This window comes from Motacilla alba, chromosome Z (assembly GCF_015832195.1).
Source record: "Motacilla alba alba isolate MOTALB_02 chromosome Z, Motacilla_alba_V1.0_pri, whole genome shotgun sequence".
Lineage (NCBI taxonomy): Eukaryota > Metazoa > Chordata > Aves > Passeriformes > Motacillidae > Motacilla > Motacilla alba.
In genome coordinates, this window is record NC_052046.1 from 39,025,373 (window position 1) to 39,040,026 (window position 14,654).

At 36.9% G+C, this 14,654-nt stretch overlaps 1 protein-coding gene across 10 annotated transcripts in view; it reads right to left on the reverse strand.

Moving 5' to 3' along the window:
- The window catches only part of LINGO2 (leucine rich repeat and Ig domain containing 2), a 493,424-nt gene that overhangs the window by 192,599 nt on the left and 286,171 nt on the right, over positions 1-14,654 (reverse strand). For 3 of the 10 annotated variants that reach the window (XM_038123772.1, XM_038123770.1, XM_038123774.1), the window contains 3 exons: positions 14,512-14,574; positions 13,436-13,551; positions 13,113-13,189 (listed from right to left, as the gene is read on the reverse strand). The exons of 6 other annotated variants lie outside the window; for them this stretch is intronic. The gene's annotated coding sequence lies outside the window, so the exon portion shown is untranslated. Of the gene's footprint in view, positions 1-13,112; positions 13,190-13,435; positions 14,146-14,511; positions 14,575-14,654 lie in introns of those variants that run through there. One more of the 10 variants, XM_038123775.1, reaches the window with a different exon arrangement.

A 14,654-nucleotide genomic window follows, 5' to 3' on the forward strand; every position in this document is an offset into this window, starting at 1 on the left:
AAAAAAAAAAAAAAAAAAGCAGCAAGATACATGTTATGTTATCTGTACCATAAGGCTGCAAGAAGTTCAATTGATTCAAACTGGATACAAAGGAATGAAAATATACTGTTTGTTCACATCAACACTTCTTCATTTAAAATATATTTTCCTTATTTGCATTAAGTTTTCAATATTTTACTTCCTGAAGGATAAATCCCATTTAGGTTCTGTACAGATGCTTAATTCCAAATTCAGGTATAAATCACAAAGTTCCATCTGACAGAAATTTAAATAGACTACAGTACACATAAATAAAGTAAGGACTTGCAAGCATGAGCTGATTAAGTACACATTAAAAAACCACAAACAAACAAACAAAACTGAATAAAAAATCCCTTGAAATATCAATGCTTTCATTTGAGGCCAATTTAAAATGCTATATGAAATCTTTTACTCTATGCTACATAATATGGAAGAAAATAAAAATTCTATGGTAAAGTATCTGGAAAAAGTGTTTCTTAGAATAGGAAATTCAAAGGGCTCCCTATAAAGAATCAAAAAAAAGAAATAGCAGGTAACAGTGTATACATTACAAAAATTAACATAAACCAGGAAATGTAAATGAAAACAAACTTAACAAAAATGAAATTTGTACTAATGTTTTCACTAGGAGAAAACAGTTTCCAATTGACATTATACTGCTTTGACTATATTGACTTCCTTGAAAAGTTCATTTTGAACATAAATCTCATTCAAACATTTTGAACAACTGTATAGTAATACATATGTTCCTATTTAGCAGGGCTGTGAAGAGTATGCAGCACTTCTGCATATAAAATACTGAAGACTTTTCAATTTTTTTCAGAACAAGAAGTGAAGAAAGTAGAAATCAAGTATGAAGATTTCTAGGGTGGCCTGGGAGAATGCCATTGCTTTCAATGACTTGTCTTTATCTAGTTCGTCTGTCCTGTCCATCAGCCTGATGAACACTAATCACAGGCACCGACTGATTTCCAGCTAGGAACTTCCGCAATGAACTTCTCAATGATCTGAGAAAGGCCTTCGCAACAGAGCAGTTTTTGAAAGAAGGTGCTTAATCATGGATTCCATGATTTGCTCCAAATTCTATAGCAGTAAAATCCCAAGTAAGTATTGCAAAGTTGCAATTTAGACAGGAGAAACACAATAAGGGGATGTGCTCCCTCTTTCATTGTATGTAGGTACAGACTGAAGAATGGCAGGAACATTGGTTTTGGAAAGATGAAGATGATACTATTCAAAGTATATGCACCCATGGAGATATCATTCCCATTAACTGAGTGAGAAAATACATTATCCACTTTTGCATTCAGGAGCATACAAGTTCTTGCAAGTTGTACATAACAGCGAAAAAAAAATCTATGGAGCCTCGGAAATTAGGGTTTGCAGAAAGTGATAAAAAGTAAACAGATGATTACCATGCAAATAGTGATCAAGATCCAAGGAAATTACAACACCATTTGTAATCCTCAGTTAGTCACTTGGTCACATTCAGAACTTGGGGAAATATACTGGCTTTGCAAAAGACTAGGGAATTACTGATAACATTAGCAGGATCTACAGAATCTCTAACAGTCCAACCACTCTAAAATTAGCCCAAGTCCTTCTCTCTAAATCCACTAAGAACATGTGATCTACTAGAAAATATTACTCATGGTGGGATATTTTACACTCAGAATCAGAACACAGTTTGAGATTTGAGAAATAATCTCAGCAAAAGGACACTGCTACAGCTACAGATTTCTAAGCATGCTTTATTTAAAGTCATCTTTTGGGCCAGAGTCCTGTCTAGTGTAGATCACCATTAATAAATTAATGTATAGTTATTTAACCTTGTAATGTACTGGAAATGGAATTATTTAGTTAAAGCTGTGGATCTCTTGCTGTCTTTCATTTAAAACTGAAATTAAATCTCCAGACAATTGTAATGAAATGTTGCAGGAACTTGCAATCAATTTTATGAAAGGTGCTCAGAAAGATGGTGATTTTCTAGAAAAAAGGCTTTATAGTGGCCTAGAAAAAGTTGAGCACATAAAAAAATACAGTGATGGAAGCCATCTGAGCTATCTTCTCCAGGACAATGAATTAGTAATGAATGAAATAGGGAATCAGGAACAAGTGATTGCAGAAAGCAAAGCATAATCCCGGCTGTCAGTTAATCAAATGAGGCATGAGCTAAAAGCTTGTTGCAAAAAGGACAAATAGGAATATATATTAGGAAGAGGGATATGCAAGTGAAAGAGAAACAGTGATGAATCTGAAGAAATCAAGGAGAGAAAATAATGGATAAGCAATGTCTTTGGAGAAAGGGGCATCAAGACAGGCTGAGGTGTGTGCAAGATACAAGCATCTGCGCATCCGTGATGTCCTGTAATAGAAGGGATGCTCACAACAGACAAACATAACAAGTGGCAGAAAAAAAGAAAGAAAGGAAGGAGGGGGCGGAAGGAAGTGGCGGAGGGAAGGAAGTGGCGGAAGGAAGTGGCAGAAGGAAGTGGCGGAAGGAAGGAAGGGGCGGAAGGAAGTGGCGGAATGAAGTGGCGGAAGGAAGGAAGTGGCGGAAGGAAGGAAGTGGCGGAAGGAAGTGGCGGAAGGAAGTGGCGGAAAGAAAGTGGCGGAAAGAAAGTGACGGAAGTGGCAGAAGTAAGGAAGTAAGGAAGTGGCGGAAGGAAGTGGCGGAAGGAAGTGGCGGAAGGAAGTGTCGGAAGGAAGTGTCGGAAGGAAGTAGCGGAAGGAAGTGGCGGAAGGAAGTAAGGAAGGTAGTGGCAGAAGGAAGGAAGTGTCGGAAGGAAGGAAGGAAGTGTCGGAAGTGTCGGAAGTGTCGGAAGGAAGGAAGGAAGTGTCGGAAGGAAGGAAGTGTCGGAAGGAAGGAAGGAAGGAAGTGTCGGAAGGAAGGAAGGAAGGAAGGAAGGAAGGAAGGAAGGAAGGAAGGAAGGAAGGAAGGAAGTGTCGGAAGGAAGGAAGTGTCGGAAGGAAGGAAGGAAGGAAGGAAGTGTCGGAAGGAAGTGTCGGAAGGAAGGAAGGAAGGAAGTGTCGGAAGGAAGTGTCGGAAGGAAGTGTCGGAAGGAAGGAAGGAAGGAAAAGGAAGGAAGGAAGGAAGGAAGGAAGGAAGGAAGGAAGGAAGGAAGGAAGGAAGGAAGGAAGGAAGGAAGGAAGGAAGGAAGGAAGGAAGTGTCGGAAGGAAGTGTCGGAAGGAAGTGTCGGAAGGAAGGAAGTGTCGGAAGGAAGTGTCGGAAGGAAGTGTCGGAAGGAAGTGTCGGAAGGAAGGAAGGAAGGAAGGAAGGAAGGAAGGAAGGAAGGAAGGAAGGAAGGAAGGAAGGAAGGAAGGAAGGAAGGAAGGAAGGAAGGAAGGAAGGAAGTGTCGGAAGGAAGGAAGGAAGGAAGGAAGGAAGGAAGGAAGGAAGGAAGGAAGGAAGGAAGGAAGGAAGGAAGGAAGTGTCGGAAGGAAGTGTCGGAAGGAAGTGTCGGAAGGAAGTGTCGGAAGGAAGTGTCGGAAGGAAGGAAGGAAGTGTCGGAAGGAAGGAAGGAAGTGTCGGAAGGAAGTGTCGGAAGTGTCGGAAGTGTCGGAAGTGTCGGAAGGAAGGAAGGAAGGAAGGAAGGAAGGAAGGAAGGAAGGAAGGAAGGAAGGAAGGAAGGAAGGAAGGAAGGAAGAAAGATCCAGAGTATTATTTCCTAACCTAGAGAGTGAAAACCAATTGCAGAAGCTAACTGAAAATTTATAACCTGCTGATTATCTGATGTAATACATTTTTTCATGCAAAACTATAATTATGCCAAGCAAAAGATTAACAGGGTCATAATAAGGGAGCTTGGAGTATGGATAATCTGTCTTAAAGTACCCCCTGCAGAGTGAGACAAGTACAATTAGAGATGTATTTAAATCTACACAATGACTGGAGATAATTGTCCAGCTAGCTACACAGACCGTACATGAACAGAAAAGCAGATAGTGAATAGCAGTCTATGAACCCTTTTCAAAACATGACAACAGGACAAATATTTGCTCATAGAGATTCACCCTGCAACATTCTCTGCTAAAATAGTCTAGGGTCATCACCAAACTACTATTCTGTAAATTGGAGGGAAAAAATAAAGCTAATGTATCTCACCTTTATGGGCCTTTCAACTTCTGGAGAAAATTTATAGTGTATTACTTTCTCAAATTATATTAAAATAAGTACAAATGAACTACAAGGACAGTCTCAAAAATGAATAATGTCCCCTACCTGCTTCAAACACTTGAAAAAGAATAAATAAAATAGAGCACTGTATCCATATATATCAGTATCTGAGAGTGTGAGTAGATTATCTATTACCAGGCAACACTTTCATATAACTGCCTTGAGGCTGATGTCTCTGTCACTACCTTCACATCCTATAATACCATGAGTGCAAAAATAAATATTGACATTGACTGTACCATTTCTGTCCGATTTTGATGACCTTCTGTATCAGGACTGAATACTTAGATAATTCTTTCTACTTGTGCTAAAACTTTCTTCTGTAAATTTCTTTTTACTGTACCTGAACTGCAATTTGATTACTGCAAATAAAGTAACTTCCCCACTCAAATGACCACCCTTTTTTTTTTTTTTGTAATACATCAGTCACCCCTCGTTTCTAATCTCAATAACTTCCAACCCATATATCCATGACAAACAGAAGTGAAATACACACAGTAGTCCTATGATGTAAATATACATATAAGCAAATTGCACACACAGGCATAATATGTACATGGAATAGACTTTAGATACAAATATCTATATCATCTATATCTATCTATCTATATCTATCTTTATCATCTATGTCATCTATTTCATCTAAATCTGTATCTATTTTAGCCTAGATTAAAATGGCATAAAATACCTCCACAACATGTCACAGGAGAGATCTGAAGTATGAATGATTTGGGACAACAAAGCATCTTCTATACTTTAAAAAAATCACAAATTCCATGTAAGTTATTACACCCTCCTTCACTGGAAAAATCTTTCTCACAGTGATTCGTGTTTTACCACTGGAATCCGGAATTTTTTTTCAGCTCTGCCACTGCCACTCACACCTGACCTTTGGTACGTTATGTCACAATATTTTTTGTGGTTCAGTTCACTGATCTGCAAAATGTTATAACTATATCTCTGTTACAGCAAATGGATACTCTTGCATAATGAGACAGCCATAGATGAAAAGCATTATCTAGGAATATCCTAGGTAGCTAGTTGCAAGAGCAAGTGCAATGACAGGATTAAGGTTGGCTAATAACATAAGTATTAACTCTGGTAAAGCCAAAAAGCAATAAAATATTATAATAATAGACTATGGAAATGCACTTTTGACTGTGCATTTGTGATGCACTATGGTATGCATCACTTATCATATACTTAATTTCTCCTAAAAGTGGAACAGGAGACAAAGCAGATTTTACAGCAACTTTGTTATGCTAATAAAGATATAGAAAATAACACCAAGACAGAAGATTTTTTAATTAAAATAATATAGTCTATACATTTAAAGGCACATTTTATCTATGCAATTAGCAGATGCTTTCACTCATAAATACCCACATAAAAATGCACATTACTAAAAGGAAAAGAATTTCAGATCTTGTTTTGGCATTTCAATATTTCTGGTCTTTTTGCCTTTTTTTTTGACATTTTATTTATTTATTTTCACAAAATTTTTGATGCTTTTATCTCAACATTACCCCTTGGAAGCAATAAAATTCCACATTTTCTCTGAAAGACTTTATCCATAAGCTTGTAAGTGCTAAAAGTTAGTTTTTAATTTTTAGGCATCCATTTGAAATAAATATTTAATGTACATAAAATCTGCACATTGTAATAATACTTAATTTAGGGAATTTTTCTACTACACTCAAAACTCAGAGTTTAAAAAGTTAGTATAATTTGCTAGTTAATACTCTGTTACTGTACAGATGCAATTCTGTATAAACAGATGTTCCTAAATCATAAAAAGACAGATTAATCACTCCGCAATTTTATCATTTGCACTTTCATGTCTCCTTAAGTAAATGGTACATTTTGAAGTTATTAAAAGTATTTATAAAAATTTATCTCCCCAGCAAACATGACAGGAAGACATTGTTTCAATGCCTTGAAATAACCAGATTAGTCATTAATTTTGTGCTGGACTTTCTGATTAATTATTTTTTCCTACTATTTCCACGATCTGATATCTAGTCTCTGAACTCATTATTCTTTTCATCAGATTTTTTATTTTTAAAAGTAGTCCCAAGACTAGTTTAATTGCTCAAGAAATTAAAACTGTCAGGTGACCTTTATTTTTATAACTGATATGATATTTAAATTAACTAATTTGCATTTGGTTTCTTGGACTCTTATTGTCCAGTTGAGTTTTCACTAGACAGGAAAACTCTTGCATCTGGTCTGTCATTGCAAAGAGATTTTTATTCACAAAGATTGGTATTAGAGAATAGTAGTAGAATGTCCATTGCATATTGCCTCCAGCAGCTTTCTTTGAATTACTAATCTCAGACATCAGCTCTCTCCAGTATACTTTGAAATGAGCCTGAACATAACACAGTAGTACGTCCCTGGCCATGCTCCCTTGCTGTGCTCTGGTACTCCCATCCACAACTTCTTCAGACTCTGTAGTTTTGGATCTGACTGACTACTGGATCTACTGTCATTCTCATGTCATATTCACTACTAACTCACTTTGCATCTTTACCTGGATACTTTACCTGTTCCCTCTTTAGATTTATTGGAAGCCAAATTTCCTACTACTATGCTTCTACTGTGAAAGAAAATGTGGTGACATCACTTTCATAAAGAGGTATACTAAATGCACATGAAATATCACCTTTACATAGCCTGGTGAGTTCAATATTCTGATCTATCCACCAAAACACTTCTAGTTCCCAGAAAAGGACATGTTTGCTCAAATGAATATTTCCAATTTATTTCAGAAGGCAGTATAGATTGAAAGTAAACTTCATTAAAGGATAAATAAAAATGCTATTGGAAAATCATATTTATTTCAGGACTTTTATGGGAAAATCTACTTTACTTTGCCACATGTATGCAGAAGTTAAACAAGTATGTGACATTATCCTTCAATATCCAGGAAAGGAAAATACTCATAATAACCAAGGAACCTGGACTAGCATATTCTTTGCTCAGATCAACTTCCTAAGTACAAGGTTTTGTGATTATCAGATTATAATGTCAGACTATTCTAGACTTTTCTTCAAGTTAAATTTTTCTTTGACATTGCTTATATCTTTAGCCTTCCTTCCTCCATAAGAAAATATTTTTATATTTTCTTACTCTATTAAAAAAGTGAAATTCTATGTCATAAAATATTTTACAAAAAATACAGACATCTGCAGCTGAAGTTATTCTTAAAGCCACAAACAAAATAATCTTACTAGCTTTTGAAATTATTATTGAGGGAAATTAACAAAATCAGTTCATGTCCCAGGCAAATCCAAATAATTCTCGCAGCAATTAACACAGTCAGAAAATTTTAAAAAACAAGCAATAGTTTTTTTCTGCCTAGTAGTCCATAGAGATTCTGAGCAGTTTCTCACCTCACTGGCTACACCTGGTATTATCCTGTACAAATCCAAAAGGTCATGCTACATAAACTGACAGTACTGAAAGCACTAAGATTTAAATTCAGAGTTTCCCAAATGTCTTTGATAAAGGGAAGAATGTTGAATTTGTTCTTAAAGAAAGAAAAATTGAATTGAATTGAAATGAAATGAAATGAAATGAAATAAAATAAAATAAAATAAAATAAAATAAAATAAAATAAAATAAAATAAATAAAATAAATAAATTTTCCTCGGTGTCATATCCTAAGGGTTTTTGTCTTTTGTAACAAGGGATTTACAATGTGTGGCACCTCCAGCTGTATCTGGGTCCTCAAAGGCATACTGTTCAACTGACCATAAAGTCAACACTTTTCCAAGTTTGTAATCATGATGATCAGTAATGTAATATGAACTCATTTTTCTAGTGGAAAGTCTTATATCAAAGTGTTTACCTTGAGAGTCCTAAGTAGATTGTGTCATAAAATTATGAAGCCATGATTAAACCAAAATCATCTCAGGAATAATTTAACATGACAAGCTATATATTACAACTGACAAAGATAAATATATCACTTGATGTTCTACATATCATATTATTGAAATATGATGGCATTCTGTCTTTTCCAGTCTTCAAAGAAACAAGAAAAGGTTTTTAAAAATTGATACAATTATAATGGCTGATAGAAAAGTAGTAGTTTCCCAGTAATGCAGGAGATAGAGTCCTGTATTGTATGATAAGCCATTCTGATCTTCACAGTTATTGGTTTCTATGACTCTACTTGTAAATCTCTCATATTAGAAGAAAGAAAAATAAATATTTTAATATGGGAAAAGAGTGGAAGAGAGAGAAAGAGAAAAAGAGAAAAAAGAAGGAAGGAAGTGGCGGAAGGAAGTGGCGGAAGGAAGTGGCGGAAGGAAGGAAGTGGCGGAAGGAGGGAAGGAAGGAAGGAAGGAAGGAAGGAAGGAAGGAAGGAAGGAAGGAAGTGTCGGAAGGAAGTGTCGGAAGGAAGGAAGGAAGGAAGGAAGGAAGGAAGGAAGGAAGGAAGTGTCGGAAGGAAGTGTCGGAAGGAAGGAAGGAAGGAAGGAAGGAAGGAAGGAAGGAAGGAAGGAAGGAAGGAAGGAAGGAAGGAAGGAAGGAAGGAAGTGTCGGAAGGAAGGAAGTGTCGGAAGGAAGGAAGGAAGGAAGGAAGGAAGGAAGGAAGGAAGGAAGGAAGGAAGGAAGGAAGGAAGGAAGGAAGGAAGGAAGGAAGGAAGGAAGGAAGGAAGGAAGGAAGGAAGGAAGGAAGGAAGGAAGGAAGGAAGGAAGGAAGGAAGGAAGGAAGGAAGGAAGGAAGGAAGGAAGGAAGGAAGGAAGGAAGGAAGGAAGTGGCGGAAGGAAGTGGCGGAAGGAAGTGGCGGAAGTGGCGGAAGTGGCGGAAGGAAGGAAGGAAGTGGCGGAAGGAAGTGGCGGAAGGAAGTGGCGGAAGTGGCGGAAGTGGCGGAAGTGGCGGACGGAAGGAAGGAAGAAAGGAAGGAAGAAAGGAAGAAAGGAAGAAAGGAAGAAAGGAAGAAAGAAAGAAGAAAGAAAGAAAGAAAGAAAGAAAGAAAGAAAGAAAGAAAGAAAGAAAGAAAGAAAGAAAGAAAGAAAGAAAGAAGAGTAAAAAGAACCACCCCCCAACAAAACCTAGCAAGCAAGATTTGACCTGGAATTTGCAGATGACCTAAGCAGATTCAAGGGAGCTTTCTGTCTCTAATTTTACTGCTGATATAATGTTCCTACTGTAAAGAGAACTTGCTGAGCATACAGTTACTGCTGCAAACATGTTCAATTTGAAAATTAGACGTCTCTCAGATGTGCTGCATCCTCAATCCAATTCTTACATTGCTCTTGTGTTTTCTTTCTGGACATTTCATTAAAGTGCATTCCACTACCTTCTGCACTAAGGCTCCTTTTAAACTATACTGTAACATCTATTGTTTATAAGACATTTAGAAGACTGTTGATTGTAAAACACAGGTGGATATTTAGCCTTTGGTCACATGTAATAATGAAAAAAAAAAAAAAAAAAAAAGGACCAGGGTTTTAAAAATTACGAAGAAACTTCAGCAATGTTTATCATTTACACTGATTCCACGAAATACACAGGATGATATTTGAAATGGTTCCCATAGAAAACACTGGTGAAAGAAGTATTACAAAGCTAGAGTTGCAGCCTACACTTTACGATACATAGCCATTCCAATCAGGCAATGATATGTTGACTGAAATCAACTATAAATATTTGACCATTTGTAATACAGTTTGGAAATGTCAACTAGATAACATCACTGAAGTTTACATGGTAAGGTGTTAATTTTCACTGACTGCGGACTGCACCCAGTATTTGTTGCAAAACACTTTCTCTGGAGTTTATGCTTGGAAGCCAAGCAACAAAAATGATAGACTTGATCCTACAGTGTTAAAAATATATCATTCTGATACAACATTATTTGGAGAGAAAAAAGAGACCCACATTCATAAATTCAATGGGACTGCTAAATTTCTTTCTTGGAAGAAAAATCAATTCAAATTAAAAAAAAGGATCTTCCACTATTTTTGTCAAAAATGATATTAAAAGCTACTTAAAACATAGGTATATAGTTATCATCTGGCAACTTTTTCTATACAAAAGAATGTGTGGAGATGCCTCCAGTTTTCAAGGGAAAATCATTAGAAGCCTTAACTATTCAGATGGGAGGAAAACCAACAAATTGATGACAAAAAACCTCTTTTATATTGCTAAATCAGAATTTATACATTATAAGGTCATGGTTACTATAATCTTGGAGTGTAATTTTTAGAATAGTGTATAAAATGGACTTCATCATAAGTCACCTACTGAGTTTTAGATATGGAAGAAAAAATGGTGAGTCTGAGGTTGTCTGCCCCTGCCTGTGTTGATGCTCTCATACATATTTCTCAAATGCCTGACTTATTCCTGTACCTCGTACTTCCAATCCACATAGTCAGCACCTGCAGCCAAGTCACAGAATCATAAAGACAAAGACTTGATTCAGGGACTTTGAAAGATTATATGGTCCAGTCCTTATGGCAAAGGCATCCTGAGATTGTATAGCAGCCTTTCAAATTGCATCTTGAAAAAGTCCAGTGCAAGTAAGCAGATTGGTACATCCAAAGATTTAAACCTCACTGTTTACCGAAATCTTGTCTTCTCTAGTTCTGAACAGTGGCGCTTCAACAGTGTCACAGCACATGGACTCAGCAGCACAAGAATTTATTGTTCAGTGACTAGATCATATAAAGTTTTCTGATGCAGAAATTCTTTATGTTCTTATTACAACCAAGGTCTAGATATCATGCCCAGTGTTTGCCCCAAAACTAGAGGGTGATTCCTTGATGCGCATATATAGATATGGTGAATTTAACCCAATCATAAGAAATATTAATTGGGCACTGAAACAGAAAATAGCAACTTGGTGGTTAGCTGTAGCCTTCAGATTTCTCAGTGGAGTAGGAATCACTCTTTCTTCTTCATTTTGTATTTTCTACTGGATCGAAGTAATGGAGAAAAGTAAAACCTACCACTTGTTTCTAGAAAAAAAGAGGCCTGATATGGTCAAGTTTGGTGTAGTAAGGAAGAAGAAGTTCAGGAAATTGAATTCCCTTTGGTAAAGAAATATTAAGCAACTGAAAAAAGGACCAAGTTGTTATAAAAAATACACTACTCATACATTTATGCCAAGTTCAGTGCCAGAGACCTCCTGATTATGCTATACATAAGATAGATGACCAAATTTTTTACTAATCCAAGATCTATAAGCAATTTTAAAAAGTGAAATTTACATTTATAAATAAATAAATAAATATATATTCACATCACTTAAACAGGGACATTTAGTGAAGTAGCTACCCTCAGTATAAGCTTACTAGAGAAATATGTACCCTTAGCAACCAAGAGGATTTTCTGTGTAATGAAACAGCACAATTCATTACACATTTTACTGCAGAGTATCATTAATAAAATACCACTGCACTAGCCCTTCTGGGAACTCAAATCTGACAGCAGTAGTTAATTGCCTTGAGGAGGAACACAAGTAGCTTAGAGAGGCTGCAGAATCTTTCCCTACAAATACATTGGGTTGCAGCAGAGTAGGGACAGAACGAAACAAATGCCTTTTTTCCCTATTTTTCACAGACAACCTTACCAGTTACTCTTCACCAAAGCTATTATCATGTATTTCTTATCCTTCCATTGTCTGTATATTTATGATAGAAACATAATTCAGAGGTAATCATGAAAACCAATATTTACCATGCTGAACCTTTGTGCATTGTAATCATATATGCATATAGACAGGGAAGGATAAAATCCTCATAATCAAATCCAAAGTGAGGGGAAATTTAATGCTCTTTAAATTGATAAACAAAATAATAAAAAAGAAAGATGTACTTTAACAGAGACTGCAATACACAATGAACACATTTTTTTCATGTCACATATAACCTGTCTACAGAATTGAAAGAAAATTTAAGGTGACTTAAAACTGATTACAAAAATCATTTAAGTATGAAACTGGTCCTGAGAAAAATTCTTGTTCTGATTGCTTCCATGTGCTAAGAAATAGCTAGTTACCTCCTCACCAAGAGTAACCTAGAATTGCTTTGCTTTCACATGGTGCTATCAGACCCTCATTCTGGAAGCCACAGTGGTCTGGTGCTGATGGAAAACTACCAAGGGCATCTCTGACCAGGTTCTGTGATAGGTCACTTGACAGAGTGTTTGGGAGACAGAACTGGATGTTGCACACTTTGATTTTAGCAAGGTCCTTGCCATGATCACATGAAGACTCCTTGTAGCCAAGGGAATGTCTACGCTGAGTATGGACAAGAAACAGTGAGAAGAAAATGCTGTGGAAAAAGGTGCTTAAAGTGTGGGAGTCAGTGTTACAATGTTCAAATAATGGATGGTTAAGAGTGACATTGCTCAGAGACTGATACTGAGTCTAAAGCACTTTAGTACCTTCATTGCCTGTTTGATGGACATCAAGGCAGTGCCAACTGCCTTAGTGGGGCAATTGGAGAGGCAGAATATTGAGTTGAGTACAGTGTGCTAGAGAGTAGAACTGTTATTTAGAGGGATTCAATTAGGCTGAAGAAATGAGCTGCAGTTGGGGATAAGTAAATAAGGGACATAGTAATAGTAGTACTACTTATGGAGTTTCACAAAATCCTGGAAAGTACTTACCCCTGCAGTAGGACAGGCTAGGGCCCGCTGAGCAGAAACAGCTCTGCAGAAAAGGCACTGAGAGGCAACAAGTTCCTGGGAAGCAGCAACCCCTTCTCAGGAAGAAGTGCACCTGGTCAGCAAAGCATCCCCTAAATCTTGAGATTTTCTTGCACAGACACAGCAGCAGGGTCAGGCACTGATGCTGCTCTAGTGTTCAGCACCAGTGAGATCATCCAAACAGTGCAGGGTCCTGGAATTTGGCACAGGACAGATACTGATACAGGAGTGATTTCAGTGGAGCTCACCATGATGGCCAAGGCTGGAGCATGTGGATGAGAGATACGGGTTTCTTAAACCTTAGTGAAGTGAGATTCTTCTGTTGCTGCATAATGAGGAAGAATAAAGAAGATAAAGCAAATTTCTTCTCATTATGTGAGGTAACAAGCACAGCTTGGAATATGGGAAATTCAAATTCAATATAAAGAAAATTTAAGAGTTGTCAAACAGTGGAACAAGACATTTGTGGAGGCTGTGGCATCCCTTTCCTTAGAGATACTCAAACCTAAAAGAAGACCTAAGCAACATGGTCAAACCAATATAGATATAATACTCTTGCAATCCTACTTACCATTCAGTTTTGTATGATGTTCTCTAGTATATTTAACAACTGTTGTAGTTGTCCTTTGCATGATTCATGCCAGGTAAATATGTTTGTGGTCCTTGTCAGAGTATTATGGCTTTAAACTGTCATGCATCAAAGGTAGGACAGACATGAAAACATAAGTTGAAAATTATCAGCTGTCTACTTTTTTTTATTTGATACTTCAATAGCAATTAAAAACCCACTTTTTAAAAATTCTAGCTCCTAAGTTACTTTTCTGAAACAAAAAATGACTTGGACATTGCATGCTTGTACAGCAGGCATATTACACAACTTACTTTATAAAACCCATTCTGTAGAATAACTGTTCTATTGACTGTCTTCCCAAAGGAAAAAAAACAAAACAAAACAAAACCTAAAGATGAGGGGCTGTTACAAGGTCCTTGCAAAGATGAGTCTGACATATGACTCTTTCAGCAGTAAATACACTAGTTTCTACTTCATCAGCTGTAACTGGAAGATGTCATTACCAGATGTCCTTCACCACTGCATTTGCTGTGACAGAGAAAAGAACTTCAGGTGTATATCCTATCAGCTCACAGCTAACAGTGCATAGCAATGCAGAAATTCTCTTTTGTACCTCAGCAGAATGTGTCCTTTGATGGGAAGGAAGGAGGAAAGGAATCAGTCATGGGAAAGCTTCTGGTCAAATGCAACTTCTCATTACAGTAGTTCCAAAGTAGCAAACCCCTTGATATTAGTGGAATGCAAACTCAAGTAATGCAAATTGACATAATGACCAGTACAGTAATATCAAAACTAAATCCTTCATTTCATGGTTTCATCACAGTGTAGCATCTGTGATGGGTTCCTGGTTACATTTTTCATCTAAATGTTTCATCTAAGATAGGTTATACTTTAATCAAGGACCACACTGTTTTGTTACTCAAATATGCATTTCTAAAAAAAGGAGATGGGGAAATGACCAGCAGAAAGCATCAGGAAAAGAAGTTCTACAATTTGCTTGTGTTGCGTCTGTTACGCCTTGAAGAGTCTGTAGAGCAAGAAAAGATACTCCCTTACTGATAAGCACGAATACACACCCAGAGTCCTTTGTTCTTCTGTTCATATTCCACACAAGCCAAATGACAGATTGTACATTATATCTGTTGAGAAAAAGCATACTGCTCACAACTTGGCATTTCACAAATAAGTTTAACCTTTCCCTCCTCTCTCTCACCACTGT